Here is a 13,051-nt window from a genome sequence, read left to right as displayed (position 1 = left end):
AGTCAGGGACCGGGAAGTGGGAAGTGGTCAATAGGGGATGGAGGCCAGGCTGTCTGGGGGGCACAGCCTTCCCTACCCGACCCTCCATACAGTTTCTCACCCCGATGTGGCCCTCAGGCCAAAAAGTTTGCCCACCCCTGCCCTAGATAGTGAAGGCATTCCATGCAACCCATCTGAAGTACTTACATGGCCCCCTGTTACTGCTGTATCTGAGCACCTCAATCTTTAATGTATTTATCCTCAAAACACTCCACTGAGGTAAGGAAGTGTTATCATTTCCAATTGTAAAATTAGGGTGTAGACTGCACTGAGGAAGAGGATCAAAATTTCTACCTCTTTTGTCACTGTGAAGTTCCAAATGGCCATGGGGTGCAGCGTAGCAATAGAAATCCTCGATGCACACAGATGTTACATTTATAGATCATTTTAGCATTTTTACTTTTGTAAGTGCCATTGTGTATCTATCCCCTCTCCATACTTCCAAGAACAAAATTTTCAAAAATACTACAGTTAAGGATATGCTCCTATCCCCAATTCAGAAGAGGGACAAAACCTATCTGATATGTAGCATAATTAGGACAGAGCAGCAGCACCATTCAGCTTCAATCTACTTCAGAAGGTTATAACCACCAGCAAGAAATATTCTGAAGTCACATTAAGACAGCAATGAGAAGCTGAGTGCAGCTCCATGAGTGACATTTCTCTCTGGGGAGAAAGAAAAAGTTCTTTAGATGGTTTCCTCTCATCCCCAGCAATGGGACTACTCAGTTGTGCCCTTTAGGGACTGGCAGGTCAATGGGACTACTTATGGCTAGAAGTGTTCGTAGAAGCAGAGCCGTTGATTCTTCAGTGTTTACAGTACTCCTAACTCAAAACATCCCCGTCCATGAGAAAGGACCCTCTTAAGAAGAGCCCTTAACTACCATTTGTCCTCATTCCACATGAAGTTGTTTAAGAGATATTGAAAGAAGAATTTGAAAGAAATTAAATTAAGAAGGAACAAGAACATGCTGCAACTGGTGATAAACAAGTTCCTCAAACTGAGGAGAACAGACTCACTTCCACCACATTTCAAGGTCAATTGAACTCATGAATAAATCACTGAGTCACCACCAGGTTCCAAGAACTACACCAATGTCTCAGATCTATACTTCTACCAGGCTTTTAAAACACAAACACACTTCATTCCAGTACGGACTGTCCCCACCTCTCAGTAGAAAAAGGAGTGCTGCAGCCAAAATCTTTCCACACCAGAAAAAGAAGCCATCTTATATTTGCCAAATCCATTCTGTCCTCATGTGCCGATTCAACTGGCTAAGTAAGTGCTCAATAAAAATAAATATTAATATTAATATTAGGGTTTTTTCTGATACTCTGCTTCCTCCCCTTTCCACCCCCACGTTTTTATGGTGCTATCTCTGGATTGCCAACTATCAACAGAATGGATTGTCGAAAAGCAAAGAAAAAACGTGTATGTTAAACAGAGGCCAAATTGCTCCATCCTGAACTAAAATCCATAGGAGGGGCCTAAGGGAGAGAAAATCTAAGGTTCCCCCCAGCCACAATGGAATTCATCCCATTCAGGGGCGGCCAAAATTGCTCATCAGATATCCAAAGTCAACAAGCACAAATGCCACAATTCCTAGCACAATCACGCACATGCAACAGTGCACTTAGAACCTAGGGCCAGGATCCTGCAGACATGCAGTAGAACATGGACACGGTTACACTGCCTAAGCATCAGCTGGATTGGGTCCTTGGATCTCAGCTTCCAAAAGTTCCCAGGCTTCCACACTTGAGCCAATGTTCTCCCATTAGCAGTCCGTAGGGAGGGTCTCCCTTTTTGAGAGGGATGATGCATATTAGTCTCAAAGTTACTTTCATTCCACACAAGTTTGGAATCCCCTCACTTTTATTATTGAAAGTTATTTACATAAGAAAGAAAAAGTCTTCTAACTAAGAAAGAACTATTTAATCCAAAATATTATATATTCATATATGTATATTAATAAAAATATCTTTAAAGAAATTAGGTTGTTTTTTTTAAATGCATGATTTTTAAACTTATAAATGTCCTTCTAAATGTGATTGCCATACATAACAGAAGGTATTGTGTAACACTCAAAACAAGAATTTCAGAGAGTCTTACATATGGATAACATAATTAAACATTGGAGACATTAGAAATTCAAATATATTAGCTAGATTGTTTTTGGCTCTTGCTGGGTTTGTTGGCACCATGAGCCTTCTCCTCCCCTTTCCATCATGAACTCAGGGCTAGATGTAAATTGCACAACTGGCTGGGCCTAGTTATCTAAAATTACATGGGACAATGTACTAGAAAATCTACCTTAGGGAGCAATCCCAAATTGGCTGGGATAGACTAGATGCCCTACCAAAGTCAACGGTACTTTTGCCATTGACTTCAATGAGGCTACAATGTCACCCTCCATCTTTTCTTTCTGTAATTTGTGGGTTATTGTAGCTTAGTTACAAACAACTGGTTCACTTTAAACAGCGTAATCCTGTTTGGATACGATGCACGTTTTAAAAAAACATTACAAAAGGAGTCTAATGAAAGACTCAATCTAGCATTAAAGGGCATCAACCTAAACGAGCAGCTAATCGGGAGGGCTATATTCCCCTGTCAAAATGCATTCATTTTACTTAAAAAGAAAAGGAGTACTTGTGGCACCTTAGAGACTAACCAATTTATTTGAGCATGAGCTTTCGTGCTACAGCTCACGAAAGCTCATGCTCAAATAAATTGGTTAGTCTCTAAGGTGCCACAAATACTCCTTTTCTTTTTGCGAATACAGACTAACATGGCTGTTACTCTGAAACCATTCATTTTACTTGCTGCAGTATCAGGAGGAGTGCGTGAGTGCACGCGCCTGCCTGCCTGCCGCGTGCGCAACGTAACTGCTTTTGTTGCAGCTAACGTGATCCCTTTATGCGGTGCTAAGTTTTGGAGAGCCGCGCACAAGGGCACTCAACTGGACATTGCTGCTTAATAACCCTGGAGTCACAACTGCAGATGTCTACATTAACACAAGCTTTGCAAAAGGGTAGCAGATGGTTAGGAAGCTCTTACTGAGAAAGCTGTAACTATTTCCAAATGTAAAACAGCAAGTAGCTTTTGTGTATCAATGATGTTCACCATATGGTCAACATGACTGAATATTTTAGCAAAAATCAAATGATTACAGTTAGGTTGAATGGAACGAAAATCAATTAAAGGTATGGCTGAGCTTTATGATAAACAGAGAAGTTTCACAGAACGAAAGCTTAATGCTCTTTGGAAGGGGAACCGAGACACAGACCAAATGAATGAGTGTTCTTAAGATCGAGACACAAATCCCATTCCAAGCAATTTGCTGCTTCGAAGATGCACCAAAATTGAGAGGAATCTGACATTTCAAAGCATTAAATCCAAATAAAAAGATACATTACATGCAAAAATCATGCCACATTGACACTAATTAATGGATTATATGCTATACTGTTTCACAGGCCGTAAATGGGCATATGTTTATACATAAGCTTTCCACACACAAAAACAGCCACAAACAGCACAGCACAGCACCATACGCTTCTCCAGTCGATCACAGCATACACATGCACACAAACGCTAGGCATTAAAGAGAGTATGTTCTTAACAGAATGAGAACGAGCACTGCTGGCTTTCAAAGCAGACACTCTGCCAGTGAGCTACAGGTTCAACTGCAGTAGCTTAAAAGTTGTTACAACAGTGTTCACAAAAATCACTGAACTACTTGATGTGCACAACACCTGCACTGAGTACACCTGCCTGACCTGTACAATAGTTATAGCCAAGAAGACAGTAGTTTCAAAGCCATAGAGACGCACCACACTGTGGCCATAGCTGTTTGAAAAAGCGGATTATACACAGAACCATCTGCTTCTCCTTGGGAAGGTTAGCAGCAAGGTACTTCTTTCTGCTTGCTCCATGAAGTATTCCAGTTAAACTGATGACTACATGTGGCATGAGTCAGGTGACATCACATTAGGTCACATGATGAGATTAACTTTCTCTGACAAGTGAAGTGACATGGGCTGCTCGGCATCACCTCCAGCATTTAAAGAAACACTGCTCTTTTAGTAACAGGCACCGCACATGTTTAGCCACAGGTAGCAACATCAAATACCCACCTGTGGCTACCCCAAAGCACATCTACTGACTCCCAGCAGAATAAGCAGTTCGAGTACATCGTGTGTCTCTGTTAATGAAGTGAACCTGACACAATCATAGGTAGGCTCTTTCCCAGAAGTCTAGTCGCTGTACCGTGTTAGGGCTGACTGAAATTTTTTTGTCGGAAAGCGAAGATTCAGATCAACCAAAACATTTCATGAATTCATGTTGATTTTGACACATTTTTTCAGTCAAAGACTTTTTTTTGTTGGAAATGTCAAAACGGTTCATTTCAACATTTCCAAAACAAAACAAAACGTTGGTTTTTTTGAGCTATATTCACAAAGAGACTTAGGTGCCATTCACAAAACAAAGGAGGAGTTAGTGCCTTATACTCAATAACCCACTGGTCAGGGCACTCTCTGGGATGTGGGAGACCCAGGTTTGAGTCTGTGCTCTGGAGCCAGGACTTGAAGCCAGCTCTCCCATATTCCAGATGAGTGCCCTAATCACCAGGTTACTGGTGATTCTCTCAGTCTCTCCTGTGGAAGCTGTACCACTTTGTATAAGTAAATAAATACTTAGTGGGTCAGAGAATGAGAATGACTCTATAACCCGATGGTTAAGGCACTCAGCTGGGATATGGGAGTCCCAGGTTCAAGTCCTTGCTCTGCATCAGCTGGGGCGGGACTGAACATGAGTTTCCCACATCCTGAGTGAGTGCTCTAACCAGTGGGCTATCACATTAAAAGGGAGATGCCACTATGGTTCTATGACTGGGGCTTGAAAACAACACGTTTCGGGTTTAACAAAGCATTTCATTCAATGTCAAACAATTTTTCCTTTGACTTTTCCAATTCATTGGTAATCCCAAAAAACTCTAAAATAATTCCCAACCAAGGCGTTGGGGGTCGGGCAAGTATTTTTTACCACTGCCCGTGAACCATTAGCTACTGGCACAGCTCTACTCTTTATCAGCACATAGGCTTATGAGGGGAAATGGGGGCAGCATCTTAACTCTATTGGAGTCAATGGTAAAATTTTGTGTTTCATTTTGGGTTCATGGGAACCTGAAAGCTCAAAGGGGAACTCATCTGGAACTGCTCTGTTCCATTTCACACCCAAAAATCAGCCTTGGTTCATGCTGAGTCCACACTGGCTTTGCTCAAATGGTTCTGGGCCCCTCACCTCACACAGGAATTGATGACGCAGCACCTCAAAGAATCAAGTCTTAATTCAACTGGGGAGTGCTGAGCACCTTCTAGATAGTTCCCCCATTGAGTGTATCATCAATGGGGGTGGGGGAGATTGGGCCCTTAGAAGTTTGATGAAGTCTTGCCTTCCAGAGCCTAGCAATGGGATCATGCTCTAGCATCTTTGTATTTTGCTACACAGAGAGGCTATAATGTCATTATTGGCATATTTGAATTTCTTTTTAGTCCATTGCTGAACATCATAGACAGAGACAGTCCCTGTTACGCCAGGATTAGTTATTTCCTACTGTCAGAGAGGACTCTTCCAGAACACGGGTCATTGGGATACATAGTTTTCAGCCACGTAAAACTGAACGGGGAGAGGGCGGCGGGAAATCAAAACACCCCCCAAACAAACGAACAGCAGCCTCACAGATAGGGAGAGGACTATGAGCTTCTCTAGGATGCGACAGGTGTCAGATACAGACGACATCAATTCTGCAGAAACAGAAAGGTATTAATGCTCATTCCCTGTCTTTCAAGCAATCAGCACTGAATCATATTCCTATGCTGAATCATCCCCCTATCACAGAACCCCCCTCTAGGTCATAGTACTTTATTAATATCTCTCTCACACACACTCCCTCCCACTCCCCATCTCCCCACCCCCCATTTAAAGTAGTGGATGACAATAACACAGTCTTCCCTTTAGACAGCTACTTCATCTGCAATTTCTTCCTGGTTGCATCAACATAAATGGCAGGTAGCCATCTGGTATCCCCTTCCACTTGGACAGCTATCATGTACATAATCTCTAAGCAATGCCGACACTTTTAGTGTTGAGTTCACATAGTGAACAAGATGCCTTTGATTAGGATGCTCAAGAAGCAGATTCCTCAGCCGCCTCTCTCTCAATCATTCCCCTGATAAAGCTTGTGCAGCGGTAAATGACCATGTGCCCCACCACAGTATTTTATCCAAAGCAAGGGCATCACTCTGCATCTCTCCTGGCCAATGGTCACGCACTACATATTGTATACACGCGTTGCTCAGACGGAGTGCAAAGTTAAAACAAATCAAAGCCATTTTTCTCACAAAAGGGACTAAAACCAAGATGGTAGAGATGACAGAGGTTTTATGGAACATCCATCTGGGATGACTAACATGTGGCCTGCTTGGCAAAGCAGGGGACTAAGAGGTGGGACTCTACTTTTGGCTTGTTGTGACAGCCAAGGAAAGCCATCTCAGATCTCCATGCCGCAGCTGGATCGATCTGTAAAACGTGCACAACCATTCACAGGGGGGTCATGAGGGTTAAGGAAATATTGTGGGGTTCTCAAAAGTAAACAAAGTAGAGAAGGGTAAAGTACCATTACTAAGAATATGGTTATGTCACAGAGATCACGGAATCCGTGACTTCCAGAGATGTCTGTGATGTTTTCTGCCTCGGGGCTGGAGCTGTCAGCAGGCGCACCCTCTTCCCCCCACTTCGCAGCTGCCTGGCTGTGGCGGGCAGTTGAGGGGCCACCCACAGCTGCCCCTTGGATCCTCCTCCCTCCTCATTTTGTCAGGGATATTCTTAGTAAAAAAATCACAGAGAGGTCACGCACTTCCATGCATTTTTGTTTATTGCCCATGACCTGTCTGTGATTTTTACTAAAAATATCCGTGACAAAACCTGAGCCTTAACCATGACTGTTGTTTGATATGTATCCAACTGCACTGGCGAATGCTCAGTTTTCTTTTATTACAGAATTCCACTGTTTTTAGTGATCCTCAAGTTTGCTAGTAGCTGATGGATTGCCAGAGCCGAGCCCAGCACACAAGGGGAAGGATGCAGGAAAACCTTAGTGTACTTTTCCTATTTTCCCCTTAACACGTACTAGCTAGTATTAGTCTCTTATAGGATTGCAATAGTGACCCCACTGAAACTGGAGCCTCAGTGTGCTAGGCACTGCAGAGATGTAAGCTATGTCTACACTTATAATGCTACAACACTGCCGCACTGAATCCTCTCAGTGGAGCTGGAGACATTCAAGGCAGTACAATTTTTATAAATGAACACTGTTGTCTAAAAACTGAGGAGAAGATTCTACCTCGACCGAAAAACCACAACCTCCTTAAGCTGTGGTCCATCTCTCCAAGTAGATTCCTACGGAGTAGAGGTTAATGTAAAAGAAAACACACCATCAGGTCCCTATACATTTAATTACTTGACCACAGCCTTCGCGTCCCCTTTTTTGATATATTACCCAGTGGAGCAGGGGTCGGCAACCTTTCAGAAGGTTATTCACCCCAATTTAAGGTTTCGCGTGCCAGTAATACATTTTAACGTTGTTAGAAGGTCTCTTTCTATAAGTCTATAATATATAACTAAACTATTGTTGTATGTAAAGTAAATAAGGTTTCAAAAATGTAAAGAAGCTTCATTGAAAATTAAATTAAAATGCAGAGGCCCCCCAGACCGGTGGCCAGGACCCGGGCAGTGTGAGTGCCACTGAAAATCAGCTCACGTGCTGCCTTTGGCACACGTGCCATAGGTTGCCTACCCATGCAGTAGAGTATGCTAACAGACTCAAGGTGCTGACTAATTAAGTTTGGTCTAATCTCCAAAGCTGTTTTTTGCATACTAATTAAATTTACATGCAGTTAAGTCTGACAGGGGTCTACGATATCTGCCAACGGCCCTTCATAATCAGTTAAATTATGAAGTCTCAGCCAGCATGTTAGTCCTTGCGAAGATGCTAAATTCTGACAGGCATGCTTCCCAACGAGTAGCAGATGGGCCAGTTCATGCCCTTGTGAACTGTCCACATAAGGGGGCTCTCTGCACACAGCTCTTCCGTCGCCCATCTGGGAGAAGTTGTGGGGGGGAGAAGGGAAGTCAGCTGGCTCACCAGTGACATCTCCTTGTCTCACAGATCCAATGGAGGGCCCCTCTGTGGGCTTCTGGATCTGCATGTGGGCAGACGATGGCTTACTGCCATTAGTACAAAGCAGAATAGGGGCAAAAGAACATGTTCACAGAGCATATCTTCCCAAGAACCAATGGAGAATTGACCTAAGAAGACAATAGAGTCTCTGGCTGTAGTATATTTTCCATGCTTCCTGGTCTGTGGAAAAGCACTTCACAGTGGGTTTCAAGGGAAGCACTAACAGGGCAGCCCTCAGCAGCATGGTTCCTATGAAACGGCACTGCCAAAAAGCTAGAAGTAGGAACAGATCAGTAAATATTAGTGTCCTCATTTATAAAATAGGGAGACGAATAGGGAAATCACTTAATTCATCCAAAGTCACACAGAGTTACAGCTGAGAACAGAATGAAAACACAAAGGGCTTGATTCACAAAGGGACTTGGGTGCCAACTGCCACTTTAGGCACCTAACCCCAACATTCAGGTGCCGCTGGCATTCACAAAACCCCAGCCTGTTTCCGCTGTTAAAGTCCCTTACGTTTCACCAGATGTGCATGCACACAGCCACCTCAGTACTGACACTTCCCAGTAGCTTGGCCCTTAAAATTCATGCCCAAACCCCAGCTGGATTCACAAACTAGGTAATCCCCTGCCTATCTTGTCTTTGCCAATAAGCATGCGCCAAACCCATACAAAGTAGCCAATGGAGAAGGTGGCCACCCTTAGAACAGTTAGCTCAAATTATTAGGGAAACTCAGTTGGGATGCGGGAGACCCAAGTTCAAACCCTGTCTCCACATCAGGCGGAGGGGCAGGAATTGAATCCAGGTCTTTGACATCCCAGGTGAGTGCCCTAACCACTGGTCGAAAAGTTATAAAGAAGGTCTCCTCCTCCTCCTGCAGCTGCATCTCTTGCAAAAAAAAAAAAAAACACACAAAGTGTTAAGTGCTTAATTCCAGTAGACAGTTCAGAGCCATGAATCCCAAGCAGAGACAGGGGCCCCTCTCTCTAGCATGGACTTTGGCACTTCTGCATCTTTGAGGAGCAAGGCTTAAGTCCCCCCCCTTCTTCTCAGCATTTCCTGTTGCCTGACTCAGGCAGCTCCCTGCTCTGCATGCTGGCTTTTGCAAAGCCCATTCTTAGGTGCCTAATAGTTTCCACAAGTGTTGTATATAGAGACTGGGAGCCTAACTCAGGAGCAGGAATTCCACTAAGCAGCTGGACACCTAAAAGTTAGCCTCAATCCCCTTTGTGAATTAAACCCAAATTATGTAAAATCAGGCAAGTGCCCTCTTTGGCATGTGCCTGCATTATGATGCATCTTAGCGTTCCATAACCTCTAGATCTGCTCACTAAGACGCCCCTTAAAATGTGTTGAGGCTGTTTGCTCATCCTACGACGACTGTTGAAAGATTCCAGAATCCAACGATACTTGAGAAAAAGAGCAGTTATTTTGACTAACTTCTCCCCCACAAGTAGTTATTGTGTTGCCTTCTTCCCACTCAAAATACGCAAGTTGATTAAAACATATGGATCATCTCAACACTACCAAGAAATCCCTTGAAAAACTAAGAACTGAAGTTTTTAATATCCCTTTCATCTTCCACTTGGGGTAGCCAGCCATTTCATAACTTGCTCTCAGCCCTAGTTGACCTCCCAGGGCCATATATATGTATTTTGTTATGTGGACTGGAGATCTATTAGCTTCCCAGCTAGGTGAACCCCCCGCCACACACACACACACATACACACCCATTAATGTACAAAGATACCTCACAACGTCACATTTAAGTTAGATAGCATTCAATTATAATTGTGTAATGCTATGACTGATGTGGGAAGAAAGGTGGTGTGAATCCTCACTGACGCAATTTACACCCTGAAGTATGAGATGGGGTGACCTTATGCATATTTTCCCCTCATGGTGTTAGGTCAATGTGAAATATCTCAAAAAGCATCCATTAGTGTAATCAAATATTCCCCATGCAGCTGATCAAACTGCTCCTGTGATTTGGAGGAAGAAATGAAGGGGAATGACCTCTGAGGTGTACGTTTTGTAGTGCTTTATAAAACTCAGAGAGACATGGTTGTAGGACACCAGAGAGAAATTCCTGAGCCCTGCTACTCTAGAACACGGCAGCAAGATGGCTGGTTGACGTAGTAAGAGGGTACCGAAGTAGGCTGTGGGATAGCAGATATCCGAGTCAGCACTTTAAAGTCACTGGGATCCAAAGAGGGGAGCAGGCTACATATAGGCAGAGGGGAAAGTGATGGGACCATGTTTTGTCCAATACAGGAACTTATTACACACATGTAATCATTACTACAGACTTCCCCCATCTCTTCAGATGAGAGATATTGAGGGATTTCTTAATTAACCTTTCCTAAACATCTAAAAATGGTTGGTTGGGCCCAAGTTCAGTGGTGAGAGAGGTGATGCTTATTCTATGCAAAACGGTTGTCCATCTTTATTGGAAACACTGAGTGCTGTGGGCACAGTCAGCTCTTCAGGACAGAGACTCTGATGACAATTTGGAAACCTGGGGGTATAAAAGTTAGCCCTAAATAGGGATTTAGGGGTATTGACATAGAAATGGCCTGATCTGCAAAAGATGCTGAGTACTGGCAGCTCCTAATGATTTCACATGCATGCTGGTGATGCTCAGCAGAGCTGGTTGGAGACAACAACAAAAATCCATGAATTTTTAACTTCCAACCTTTCTCCCACACCCTGCAATTTTTGAAATTCCATCAGAATTTGAATTGTTTTGACCAGCTCTGTTGCTCAGCATCTGTGAAAATCAGGCCAAAGTCTTATTTAGGGGCCTAAATCTGGATTTGGGAGATTAACTTTTTAGGCCTCGGTGTTTTAAGATTGTCATCTTTGTCTTTATAACCGTAAGTAAAGACCCTGCTGTGGTTCTATGTAAATAAATGAATGAACAACCGATGAAAGAACATCCACTATGCAAAACCAGATTTAGAGAAACAAGACGGAAAAGGCCCAGAGCAGCAGCAGAAACTATTCAGAATAAGAGCAATACAGGAGGAGAAGCTACTGTACTCCCAAAGAGAAAATTAGAACGATCATCATTGCATTCAAATAAATATACCAGGAACAGCAAAATAACTCAGAAACCACCCAGGACTTCCAATAGCATTACAGTCACTTCAATCCATTGCTCTTTTTTTTTTTTTTTTTTTTTTTTTTTGGTAACAGGAAAGCTGCTTTGCTGGTAGCATGGCTTCACTTTTTCTCTCTCCTTCCCTTAAATTAGTTCACGGTATTTTTTCCTATGAGCTTTCATTGCCCTGTACTATTGTTGAGTAGGAATCACCAGTAATCCCCACTGCTACCCCCAAAAGCGGCACAGATAGTGGGGGTGGCTGGAACAGGGATAAACTCTCAGAATCAAAAAGATCTTCCCCAGCAGGGAACCTGGTACCCTGTATATTCTCCAATTCATGGTGTGTTGGGGCAGAGGAGGAGGGGTTTGGAAAGTAACATCCTTAAGAAGGTACCGTTCTTACCAAGTAATCTGTAAAAATAGTGACCCGGCCTAATCTGCAGTTCCTTCCCAATCACATCACCTAATCTGCAGTTCCTTCCCAATCACATCACCTAATCTGCAGTTCCTTCCTTAATCCGAACACAAACAAAACTGAAAACATTCTGTGCACTAGTTCTTGAAGTATGAAGATGAAATGCTACCAAACTGTCAGAGGCACTGATCCTTCCCCTCTCCCCTTCCCCAGCAAAAAAAAATTTTGGATTTACCAAGCCATCTTGCTTCAAATTTAAATCTTTGTTATGGTGAAAATTTTCCTCCTATTCTACTTCCCCCTCCACTCCTGTAATAGCTAATAGGAGGTTGAAAATAGAGATTATAACCAACCACACTACCATGGAAATTCCTATAGCTTGTGGGGAGTATCTTGATGGTAATCAAATTATTAGGAAAAGATTTTCAGCACTTTTACATTAGGCAGTGGTAAAACTGTTCCTCTACTTCAATGACTATTTCCCCCCTCCCTTTTATACTGTGGGGTAGGCACTGCAGTAGGAGTAATAATAATGCACATCTGCACAGTTACATATTCATTCATGAGCAGTTAAAGTAATTAAATCCCGTTGCAGAAAGGAAAGGTTGAAGAGCCTCCTGAGGATGTACCATACTGCATGTAATCTTACTTCCAAATGAATGAGGTTGCACGAAGCTCACTTACATTGTACTACTGTGCTAGTCTACTTCCTCATGTACTTAAGCCTTTTCTCTTTGAGCTAGGTTATCACAGCTCTTACCTGCCTTGTTCAGGTTGTGATTGGCTGGGGGGGGGGGCGCGGGAAGCAGCGGTTAATCACCTGATACTCCCTACTGTCTGCAAATGGGCAGGGTCAGGACGGGCTCTAGGCACCAGCAAAGCAAGCATGTGCTTGGGGGGGCACATTTCCAGGGGTGGCATTTCAGCCATCCTTTTTTTTTTTTTTTTTTTCGGGGCAGTTGCGCCCTCGGAGCTGCGCCACTTAGACGGGGCGAGGGCGCCGCGCCCCCGGCCGCAGCGGGAAGGGGAAGCCCCAGCCCCGGGATGCTGAGCTGCCAGGGCCCAGCCGCTACCTGGAGAGGAGAGAGCGAGTCCTGCCAGGGAGCCAGGGCTGCATCCCCTCATCTGCGCCCTGGCTGCTGCACTGCCTTGTGCCACCCCTTATATCGGGGCTTCTCTGCACGGCCGGGCAGGGGCGGGGGGAAAGCCCCTGCAGGTGCTGGGACAAAGTGACACCACTCCCTCCGC

At 43.8% G+C, this 13,051-nt stretch overlaps 1 protein-coding gene and 1 long non-coding RNA gene across 5 annotated transcripts in view; both read right to left on the bottom strand.

Moving 5' to 3' along the window:
* Positions 1-13,051, bottom strand: part of IL1RAPL2 (interleukin 1 receptor accessory protein like 2) — a 544,020-nt gene that overhangs the window by 475,944 nt on the left and 55,025 nt on the right. The gene's annotated exons all lie outside the window — the stretch shown is intronic.
* On the bottom strand, positions 11,474-12,375 carry LOC122461727. Its single transcript, XR_006283852.1, has 2 exons — positions 11,883-12,375; positions 11,474-11,820 (listed from the first exon to the last, which is right to left on the bottom strand). It is a non-coding gene; the product is annotated as an uncharacterized LOC122461727 (long non-coding RNA).

This window comes from Chelonia mydas, chromosome 9 (assembly GCF_015237465.2).
Source record: "Chelonia mydas isolate rCheMyd1 chromosome 9, rCheMyd1.pri.v2, whole genome shotgun sequence".
NCBI classification, from domain to species: Eukaryota; Metazoa; Chordata; order Testudines; family Cheloniidae; genus Chelonia; species Chelonia mydas.
This window is presented reverse-complemented; position numbering and strand designations above follow the sequence as displayed.